Source organism: Myotis yumanensis, unplaced genomic scaffold (assembly GCF_028538775.1).
Source record: "Myotis yumanensis isolate MYYU_CA2020_CCGP unplaced genomic scaffold, mMyoYum1.0.hap1 SCAF_1, whole genome shotgun sequence".
Lineage (NCBI taxonomy): Eukaryota > Metazoa > Chordata > Mammalia > Chiroptera > Vespertilionidae > Myotis > Myotis yumanensis.
In genome coordinates, this window is record NW_027223752.1 from 31231943 (window position 1) to 31242112 (window position 10170).

Below are 10170 nucleotides of genomic sequence, written 5' to 3' on the forward strand. Positions count from 1 at the left end.
GTTAAGACCTGGCTGACGTGGCTTGGTGGTTGAGTGTCAATCAATGAACTAGGCGGAGGTCAAAATTCGATTCCCGGTTGGGGCACATGCCCAGGGTTGTGGGCTCAATCCCCAGTTCGGAGCATGCAGGAGACAGCTGATCAATGATTCTCTCTCATCACTGATGTTTCGATATCTCTCTCTCCCTTCCTCTCTGAAATCAATAAAAATATATTTTAAAAAATGATCTTTAGGGTCAAAGTCTAAGACTATTTCCATTCTAAGCTGCTGTTCCTCTAAGATGTGCAGGTCCTGGCCATATTGTGTGTCAAATTGGAAACACTTCTGTCTAGTTTGGTAAATGGTTGGTGGTCGCCACCTTTCCTGAGGGTCCTAACCCGGCCTCCTTGCTCGGTTCCTCTCCCACCTCTGCATGATCCGGTCTTCAAAGGGTTAACACCCACCGAGGGGGTCTCTGCCCAGCCCTTCTTCTGGCAACAGGTATCTCTTGGGAAGGCCGAGAACAGCTGAGTCACCAGGCCTCCTGGGTCTTGGACTGTAGTTCAGGAATTGGAAGGCTACCCTTTAGGACTGGATGGCTTATTGCCTCCTTTGAATATTTTCTTCAGCCGCCTATAGCTCTGTATAAGGACTGAGACTGGGTTCCGCTGTGGGTGGGGGAGGAAGTCCTGCTTGGCTCTGGAGAACAGTGGATTCCGTGGCAGAAGGAGTGATGTGGACTTTGAACAATCAAGACCCCTGAGATAGAAGCATAAAGCAAGGGTATTTTCATTTCCATTGTCTTTTTCAATGTTTTCGTGGAGGAAACATCTTCCCTTTTCCTTGGATGAAAATGCATGCAGTTCCATGACTTTCCTGTTCCCTCTTAGATAATAAAAATTCCCGCAGTCATCTAAGTCACCAGACACTGTCGCAACCCAGAAATCAGAATGCCCAGGCCCACGCAATAACCCAAACTCTACAACCCGGGGCTACTGCGGGCAGGAAGCCTGCGGTAGGTGAAGGGATTTCTTCTTTCTGTCTCAGTTCCTCCTTCTCTAACTCCCCAGTCGATTTAGGACGCCTTTTGAGTTGGAGCAGGCAGAGAAGAGAGGAGAGGGGCGGGCCGGCTCTTCTTTGACCGGCAGTAGGGAAGGGTGGATAGTCTTTCTTGGGTGTGGTTGTGTCCATAGGAGGCTCCCCATCACTAGGACCCTCCCCTCAGCTCTCTTGTCCAGGGCGGTCACTCTCATTACAACACTCTTCTCACAGCTCATAGGATCATTTCAGACAAAGGCCCAGTGTGACACACCTACTTTCTCTTGCAGGATTGGCTCACATCTGATCCAAGGGAAACACACAGGCGTCCTGCCCAGACACAGTCTGGGAGTTTGTAGGTTAGTCCCAAAGCTGCAGAAAGCTCCTTCCAGCCCGCCCATCTCTCCTTGATGATTAAGTTTCCAGGCTAATCTAACCACACAGGCCCACTGTCTCCCACCCCTCCCCCTGCCAACCACAGGGAGACCTACCAAGCTTTCTGAAACCTTTCGAGATGAGGGGCAGGGCCTCTCGCCACCCTCTTGGAAGGGATGAAGCTCACAGCACAATACTTTTCCCCAAATAAATCTCCTCTACAAACTGTCTCTCCCTCAATCTCTAAAAGCCAGACCATTTTATACCCTCAATGTGGGGTGAAGGCACGAGGTTAGAATTCTGTGACAAATTTTTGGATCTTACCTTGAAATTTTGCATTTTCTCTGACACCAAATCGAAATGCCAGGTTTATTGTATCATGATGCCTCAGGTGAAACTTTCAGTTTACTATCTTGTTATATTTATGTTGGTCTTGATGCAATTGCAAGTGGAGACAGGGACTGCGAAGGAACTTTAGACCCCTGGAACACAAACCATTGTGTATCCATGTCCATGCCATGCAATTCTTTCTTTCTTTCTTTCTTTCTTTCTTTCTTTCTTTCTTTCTTTCTTTCTTTCTTTCTTTCTTTCTTTCTTTCTTTCTTCCTTCCTTCCTTCCTTCCTTCCTTCCTTCCTTCCTTTCCTTCCTTCCTTCCTTCCTTCCTTCCTTCCTTCCTTCCTTCCTATCCTTCCTTCCTTCCTCTCCTTCCTTCCTTCCTTCCTTCCTTCCTTCCTTCCTTCTTCCTTCCTTCTCTCTTTCTCTCTCTCTTTCTCTCTTTCTCTCTTTCCTCTCTTCTCTCTCTCTCTCTTTCTCTCTTTTCTCTCTTTCTCTCTCTCTCTCTCTCTCTCTCCTCTCTCCTCTCTCTCTCCTCTCTCTCTCTCTCTCCCCCTGGTGTTTCCAAGGAGTTTACTTGGGCAGACCAGGGGACAGGGAGGCTCTGCGTCTAGAAGGTGTTGAGCCTCTTGGTAGTGAAGCATGGCTGGTGCTGGTGATGACGGGCATGGTGACTTAATCTTGGAGTCATGGAACTGCTTGACTGCTGCTCAGTGACACTTCCTGGCTGCAATCTCCTCCACCTTCATGGTCTGGATTGAGCGGGCATGGTGCCAGGCCTCCATGTCTCGGTAGCACTGGGTGATGGCACCCCAGGTGGTCAGGTCCTGCACTCCCAGTACACGTTGTGGGTGCCACTGTGGGAATCATAGCTCAGCCAGATGCCAAAGCTCTTCACCCGAAGGGGGGATATTTCAAACACCTGCCCACAGTAGACGATTTCCTCTGAAGATTTCTTCATCTTCTTCAGTTGAGACACAAAGTACCAGATATGGAACGTGGGCCATGACATGGTTAGGTACAAAGATGTGCCTGTGATAGAGGGACATCTTTGGTGTGTGGCACTTGGGGGTGGGCAGGCAGCACCCCACCACCTTGCACCCTCACAGCGTGCCAGAGGACTTCATTGAGTTCTCTGTGAGTTTGCTGCCACCCACAAAAGCCATGCCAGACATTTCGTATTGTTGACAGTCTCTTGGGAGCCAGCACATTTGGCTGGGATCATCAGAAAGTCCTGGGGAATGGACTTGGCCAGAAAACACACAGGCAACTTCTCAGCCTTCCCTTGGAGAGCCTTGCCAGAGAAGCGCAGGTACTCTTCATTTGTCTCCCTACTGGCTTTTCGCTTCCCCGGTGGGAGACTTATTACCTAGCTCACCTGGAGTCAGGTGTGGTTGGATGGTAAAGATCCCAGGTATTTGCTGCTATTCATCCTTGCCTCAGGCATTTGGGGGACTCTCACTTCCTGTGGCTGGGGAGGGAGAGGGGAACTGGCTGCCCAGGGCCTCTGTGGGATGTAGGTGGCAGAAGGGGAAAGCAGGCACTGAGGGAGTGGGAGGAAGAGCAGGAGGGCCTGGCCCGGATGGGATACCCATGTCTTCAGGCTCAATGTTTCCTTTGCTGTAGCCCTGGGCACGTTTTCCATCTGTTTTCCTATGTGGGTGTTTATCCTCTTCTGCAAAGTGATCTGCCACACAACAGGTTTGCTGGCACCTGCACTTCCAGCACCCACGCAGCCTTGGCAGGACACAGGGCACAGCGGGCACAGAATGCGGAGAGAGTGACTGAAGGCTCCATTAGAAGCAGTCACCTCATTTACATTTAGGTCCATTAATGCCACCCGTGTTCACGGAGGGCATTTTAGGTGTCAGCACCACACACAGGCATTATATTATTATTCTGGTCTGAAGCCAATGGAGAGATCAAATTTAGTTCTCCAGCCCAAACTGCTTTAATATGCTCATTATGAAAAAATATAGTGGGGGGAAAAAGGAAAGATAAGATGAAAAAAAAATCACCCATAATTTCACCACCAACATAGTTACTATTAATATTTTCTAAAATCTCTCTACTTTTATGCATATTGTTTTAAATCATTGGATTCATTTGTATATTCAATTTTGTTTCCTTTGCCTCATTCCCACTATAATTTAAAATTTACTCCTAAACATTATTCTTTATATAACATTTTTTTCCCTCTTTATAAAAGTAATGGATGCTCACTGTGGAAAAATGGAAGAGTTTAAAGAGACTAAATGGCATCGTATAACTTCCACCCAGACGTAGCTACCATATTTCCTTCAAGTCTTTTTTCTATGAATTTATTTGTATATGTCTTACAATACTGGCAACCATATACCATGTTCTTTTAAATGATTTTATTTAAAAAGTTTAGTGAAATAATATGTGCACATGTTTACATAAAAATGGTGTGTAGAGTTCATAGGGTGCAAAGTAGTGCTGTTGTCAACCCCCTTGTATCCCCAGTCCTGATCCTCAGAGGCAGCTACTATTAGCCCGTCTGGTGTTTTCTTTATATATATACATAACACAAACACATATACATACACACACACTAGAGGCCCGGTGCACAAAAATTTGTGCACTTGGGGGGGTCCCTCAGCCCGGCCTGTGCCCTCTTGTAGTCTGGGACCCCTCGGGGGATGACCACCTGCTGGCTTAGGCCCGCTCTCTGGGGGACTGGGCCTAAGCTGGCAATCAGACATCCCTCTGGCAGTCTGGGAGCCCTCAGGGGATGTCCACTTTCCAGCGGGGAGCAGGCCTAAGCTGCAGTTGGACATCCTTAGTGCTGCTGAGGAGGTGAGAGAGGCTCCCACCACCACCGCTGTACTGGCAGCCGTCAGCCTGGTTTGTGGCTGAACAGAGCTCCCCCTGTGGGAGCGCACTGACCACCAGGGGGCAGCTCCTGCATTGAGCATCTGCCCCCTGGTGGTCAGTGTGTGTCATAGTGACCAGTCATTCCCAGTCGTTCTGCTGTTAGGGTCAAATTGCATATTACCCTTTTATTATATAGGAGTGCCTGGCCAGCCTAGGTGAGGGGTTGATGGCTGTTTGCAGGCTGGCCACAGCACCTTCAGTGTGGGGGTTCCCAATGGGGTTCCTGGCCAGACTGGGTGAAGGGCTGAGGGTCGTTTTAAGGCTGGCCACACCCCCTTCAGGGTAGGGGGGGTCCTGCTGGGGTGCCTGGACAGTCTGGGTGAGTGGCTGATGGCAATTTGCAGGCTGGCCAAGCCCCCCAGCGGGGACCCTCACCCCATGAGGGTGTGGCCAGCTTGGGTGAGTGGCTGATGGCTGTTTGCAGGCTGGCCACAGCCCCTTCAGGGTAGGGGTCCCCCCTGGGGTGCCTGGCCAGCCTGGGGGAGGGGCTGAGGGCCGTTTGCAGGCTGGCCACAGCCCCTTCCATGTGGAGGTCCCCACTGGGGTGCCTGGCCATCCTGGGTGAGGGACTGAGGGCCATTTGTAGGCTGGCCACAGCACCTTCAGGGTGGGGGTCCTGCTGGGGTGCCTGGCCAGTCTGGGTGAGGGGCTGAGGGCCATTTTCAGGTTGGCTAATCCCCCCTGCGGGGACCCTCACCCCATGAGGTTGTGGCCAGCCTGGGTGAGGGGCTGATGGCTGTTTGCAGGCTGGCCACAGCCCCCAGCCACCCAAGCTCCCAGTGGAGGCTGGCTGGAAGCAGGTATCTGGGATTTATTTGTCTTGTATAATTGAAACTTTGTTGCTATGAGCAGAGGCCACAGCCAGCTCAGGGCAGGCAGGAAGCTTGGCTTCCTCCATTGCCTGGGCAACCAAGCCTCCTGCTTGCTCCAGCTCCGTGGCTGCCGGCTGCCATCTTGGTTGGGTTAATTTGCATATAGTTGCTCTGATTGGCTGGTGGGCATGGCTTGGGGGTGTAGCGAAGGTACGGTCACTTAGCATCTTTGTCTTTTATTAGTGTAGACACACACACACACACACACACACACACTAGAGGCCCGATGCACGAGAATTCATGCAAAAGTAGGCCTTCCTTCCCTGGGGCTGCTGGCACCGGCTTCCCTCCAGCTGCTGGCAGGAACCCAGGACCCGGGCTGGCTTCTCTCTGGCCATAGCTTTGTCAGGAAGGATGTCTGGAATGACATCTGGAAGGACATCTGGTCTAATTAGCATATTACCCTTTTATATATAATTGGTTTCAGAGAGGAAAGGTGAGGGAGAGAGAGACAGAAACATCAATGATGAGAGAGAATCATTGATCAGCTGCCTCCTGCATGACCCCCCACTGGGGATTGAGCCCACAACCCAGGCTTGTGCCCTGACCAGGAATCAAACCATGACCTTGGTTCATAGGTCAACGCTCAACCACTGAGCCATGCTGGCTGGGCCCTTCTGGTATTTTCTTCTGGTGGTTATGTCAGCCTATATCTCCACTTGACTCGGGTGTACCACTATTTCCTGCTCCTCAATGTTAGACATCATTCACTAGACTTCCTGCTCTCATGATATGGCTTGTCTATCCCTGTCTCCTGCATGGTGATAATTTCTCTATTGGTTATTTTTTACTGTAAGCAGCAAACATATCTTTATATTCTTGTTCTATTGACTCTGTATGGTTATTTCGACCCTTCATTTTTCATAGGGAGGATATCGACACACCCCACCACCTTTTCAGCTTTCCTCCCCACACACCATAGAGCAACTTCTGTCTCTAGTACTTTGGCTTTTTCGATGTCAACATTTACATGGTGTTCCACAGCAACAATTGTTTTCTACCTTTCCCGTAGGTTCATGTGGAAAATTAAGAATCAGTAAACCGTGTTTTTGTCATTGTGGCTATGTCACTACGGTTCATTGCAGAGCCAAGAAGTGCTCCAAGGGCCCGTGTGCTACCTGAACAGCTCTGCTTTGCCCAGTCTTCATGTTCTGTTTTGTCTTCATCAAATTCTCTATTCCACCCTGCTGCCATCCAAGCAGATACCCAGCCAGTGTGTGCTGCTGTTTCCTCGGGGATCTCCTCCAGGGGCCTCTGTCCTGCTCCCGGCCAGACCGACTGCCCTGGAGGCTGCCGCACAGCCTGCTGACACCGCCTCTCAGTCTTTTCCTGCCTCGGCTCCCCTTTTTCGTGCATTCTGTGCTGTCCTTGATCTAGGTTTATGTTTGGGTGCAGTACGTCAAGTAACGTCCCAAAACTTGGTGTGAAGGAGGTCATTTTTTTGAGTGCTTGTACATTCCTAATATCTGGATATGGAATTTCTGGGTTGAGCCTTGATTTCCTTTTCTTTTCTTTCTTTTGTACTTTGGTTTACTTTCTTAGAGAGTTCCTATAATTTTTCCTGGGTCTCTTATATCTGTGTGTCTATATCTGTGTGTTTTGTTTGGGTGGTGTAGGGGTTCTTGTTTGATTTCTCGGCACAGCATGGTGGAGTAGGGAACAGCCTGTTCCACCTACAGATAATCAATTAATTCCTCTGCAGCCACTCCTCCCACCTTCTTCACAGTGGCATTTCTGAGTCCCAGGCATTGTTTCTTTGGCCACGTCACCCACTGACTGTGCTCTAGGTTGAGTGACCCATCCCCCAGCTGGGTCCGTTACCAGTTACCACTCCTCCAGCAGGTTTCCAATTTGCCCACTTTTTATTATTATTTTTAATTGGATCCCATACTTGCTTTCTTTTTTCTTTTTTATCCCCAGAGCATGTCCCACCAGTGCTCACAGGTGACAACCCCCTTGACATTTATGGGGTCTTAGTGAAAGATGCATGCAATTAATGTGCCATCTCTGACTGAACGTCTCCATATACAGTTTTTTAAACAAAAAGCTTTATCGAGATATAATTAAACAAGAGGCACCACTTTTAAGTGTATAGTTCACTGAGTCTTAACAAATGCATCACAGTCAAGACACAGACCATTCCCGTCTCCAAAATGTCCCTTTGTTCCCCTTCCCCTCAATCCTTCCCTGCCCCTCCTCACCCACCCCAAGTGACTGCTACTTTTGCCTGTTCTAGGATTTTACCTAAATGGAACATACAGTATGTACGCTTTTGTGTCCGGCTTCCTTTTCTTGGTGTGATGTTTGTGAGATTCTTCCAAGTTGCTATATAATCAATGCTGTGTTCTTTTTATTGCTGAGTAATAGTCTGTTACATGTAGGTGGCAGAGTGTATTTATCCATTCACCTGTTGGTGAACACCTATTCACCTATGGGTGTTGCCAGTTTTGATGAAGAGATGGTGAGCCTTCATATACAAGGAGTGGGATTGCTGGATTATCAGTGAGACAGTGCTTAACTATGAGAACCTGCCAAACTGTTCGCCAGAGTTGAACTATTTGTAACACCCACTGGCAGCAAATGAGAGTTCCAGTTCCTCCATATCTTTACAAAACTTAGTATCACCCCTCTTTTTAATTTTAGACATTTTAGTGAGTGTGTAGTGCCATCTCATTGGCATAATTTACATTTATTTCAAATGGTGACTACTCATGCTGAACATCTTTTCATGTGCTTATTGATTTGACATTATCTTCTTTTGTGAGTGTCTTCAAATCTTTTGCTTGCTCTTTAATTGGGTTATTTTCTTTTCTAGGTCTATGCTTATTTTATGTTTTGGAGTCAGGTCTTTTGTGAGAGAGTCCCTATGTGTTTTTGAACCCTGTGTCTCCCCACTTTATGTTGCATTGTAAACATTTTCCTCATGTAATTATTTTGTTTGACAACATGATATTTAATACTTGCTAATATTCTGCCATACACATGTATTGTTATTTACTTTAATAGTTTTTTTTCATTGTTGGACATTTATGTTTGCACTTTTGTTTTGGTTTTGCTCTAATAACGGTGCAATGCCTCTCCAGGTTTGTTCCTCAGGAGAGATTCCTAGAAGCAAAGCTGCAAGGTTGGAAGTTAGAACATATTAGGACTTTTGGTGCATGCTGCCAAATTGCTTCCCCCAAACTTTGCACCAATTTAAATGGCACCACTAGCAGGTGAAAACCCCATGTTACGCCATCATTGCCAGCTTCGGATATTCTTGCTTGAAAAGAAGTTGGCTAATTTAATGGGTGGAAACGGTAGTTGTTTTTAAGCTGCATTTCTGAAATTACTAGTGCGATTGGACCTCTTTCCAAGCGTTTAGTAGTCATTTATTTTTCCTCCTCTGTGAATTATTTACATTTTTTTGTTTGCAAATGGGTTTCTGAGGCACGTTTCCCAACTCTGCAAAGAAGGTGCAGCGGCTAGAAGTGCTGGGCATTGGAGTCAGGGGAGGGGAGAAATGTGCTGGCAGCTGAGCAGAGAGCGGGGTGCTGGATTGATGGGGTGTCCAGGACCCCATCTTGACCCAGGCCAACCAGTTTGTGAAAGCTTCCATTTCCTTCTGTAAATAGCTAGGGGGCAACCCTGCAGGGGGTCCCAAAAAAGCAGGGACAAAAGCTGGCCTTCTGCTGGTTAAATTGTAACCTTGTTGCCTAATGGAGCACAGCAGTGTTGTGTAGGGTCATCAAACAGGGTCACAGCGGCTCCCAGGCCAGCAAGTTTTGGTAGCAACCTCAGCAAAAGAATTGCCAGCCACAACCAATAAGTTTGTCTCAGGAGAGGGAAAGGGGGGCGTTTCTGAGTGAAATGAATGTAAAATTGCCCAGGCCGGTGGGTGAAAAGAAGGCCATGTGGTTGTGATGCTCAAATTTCACTGGATATTGCTTCGAACTGATCCTGGAGAACGCTCCCCCAATGTTTTGAGCTCAGGAGCGCCTCACAACCCTCCACAATAAGTTCCCCCATGTGGAAGCGGGAGTCCCCAAGAATGTCTCCCATGAGCTCACGCATGAGAGTCCCTTCCAGATCTTTCTGGGAGTCCCCAGAGCAGGTCCCACCTGTGCTCACCGGTGACAGCCCCCTTGACATTTATGGGTGTCCCTAGGGAGTCCTATACATCAACCCACAAACAAGTCTGCCCCAAGTATCTCTGGGAACTCACAGGGGCTCAGTGATAAGAGTTCCCCCAACATTAGCAGGGTCCTTAGGTAGTGTCTCACATCTGCACCCCAGCCTGGACCCTGCCCCATTATTGCTGGGAGTCTCCAAAGAGGGTTGTACCTGAATTCACAAGCAAGGCCTGTCCTGCAAGGGGCAGCCACTTGTTCAGCTCGAGGCTCCTCGTATCCTAGGGCCTCCCACTGGGCATCTCCTTGTGGTGATGACGTCCCCCTCTAATTAGAGCCTTTATGCCAACGCTGCAGAATGGTTTGAAGCAAAGTGGGGTAGAATCCCTCTCTCTCCTCTGTTGGAGGGTGGCCCAGCACGGCTGGTTGTGCCCAGTGTTTTATGCAGTGTTAGTTGACAGTTCTTTCTACTTTTGCTGATCGTTCTCCTGTTCTCAGTGGGATTCATATAGGGGTCTTAGTGGGCTGGACATCCAAAGGACAGGATTATCTTCTGTCAGAGGCT

The 10170-nt window shown here is 48.5% G+C and overlaps 1 pseudogene; it reads right to left on the minus strand.

The window, feature by feature from the left end:
- Nucleotides 1–2336: 2336 nt before the first annotated feature.
- Nucleotides 2337–2853, minus strand: LOC139002273 (large ribosomal subunit protein eL20 pseudogene; annotated as a pseudogene).
- Between the last annotated feature and the right edge of the window lie 7317 nt (nt 2854–10170).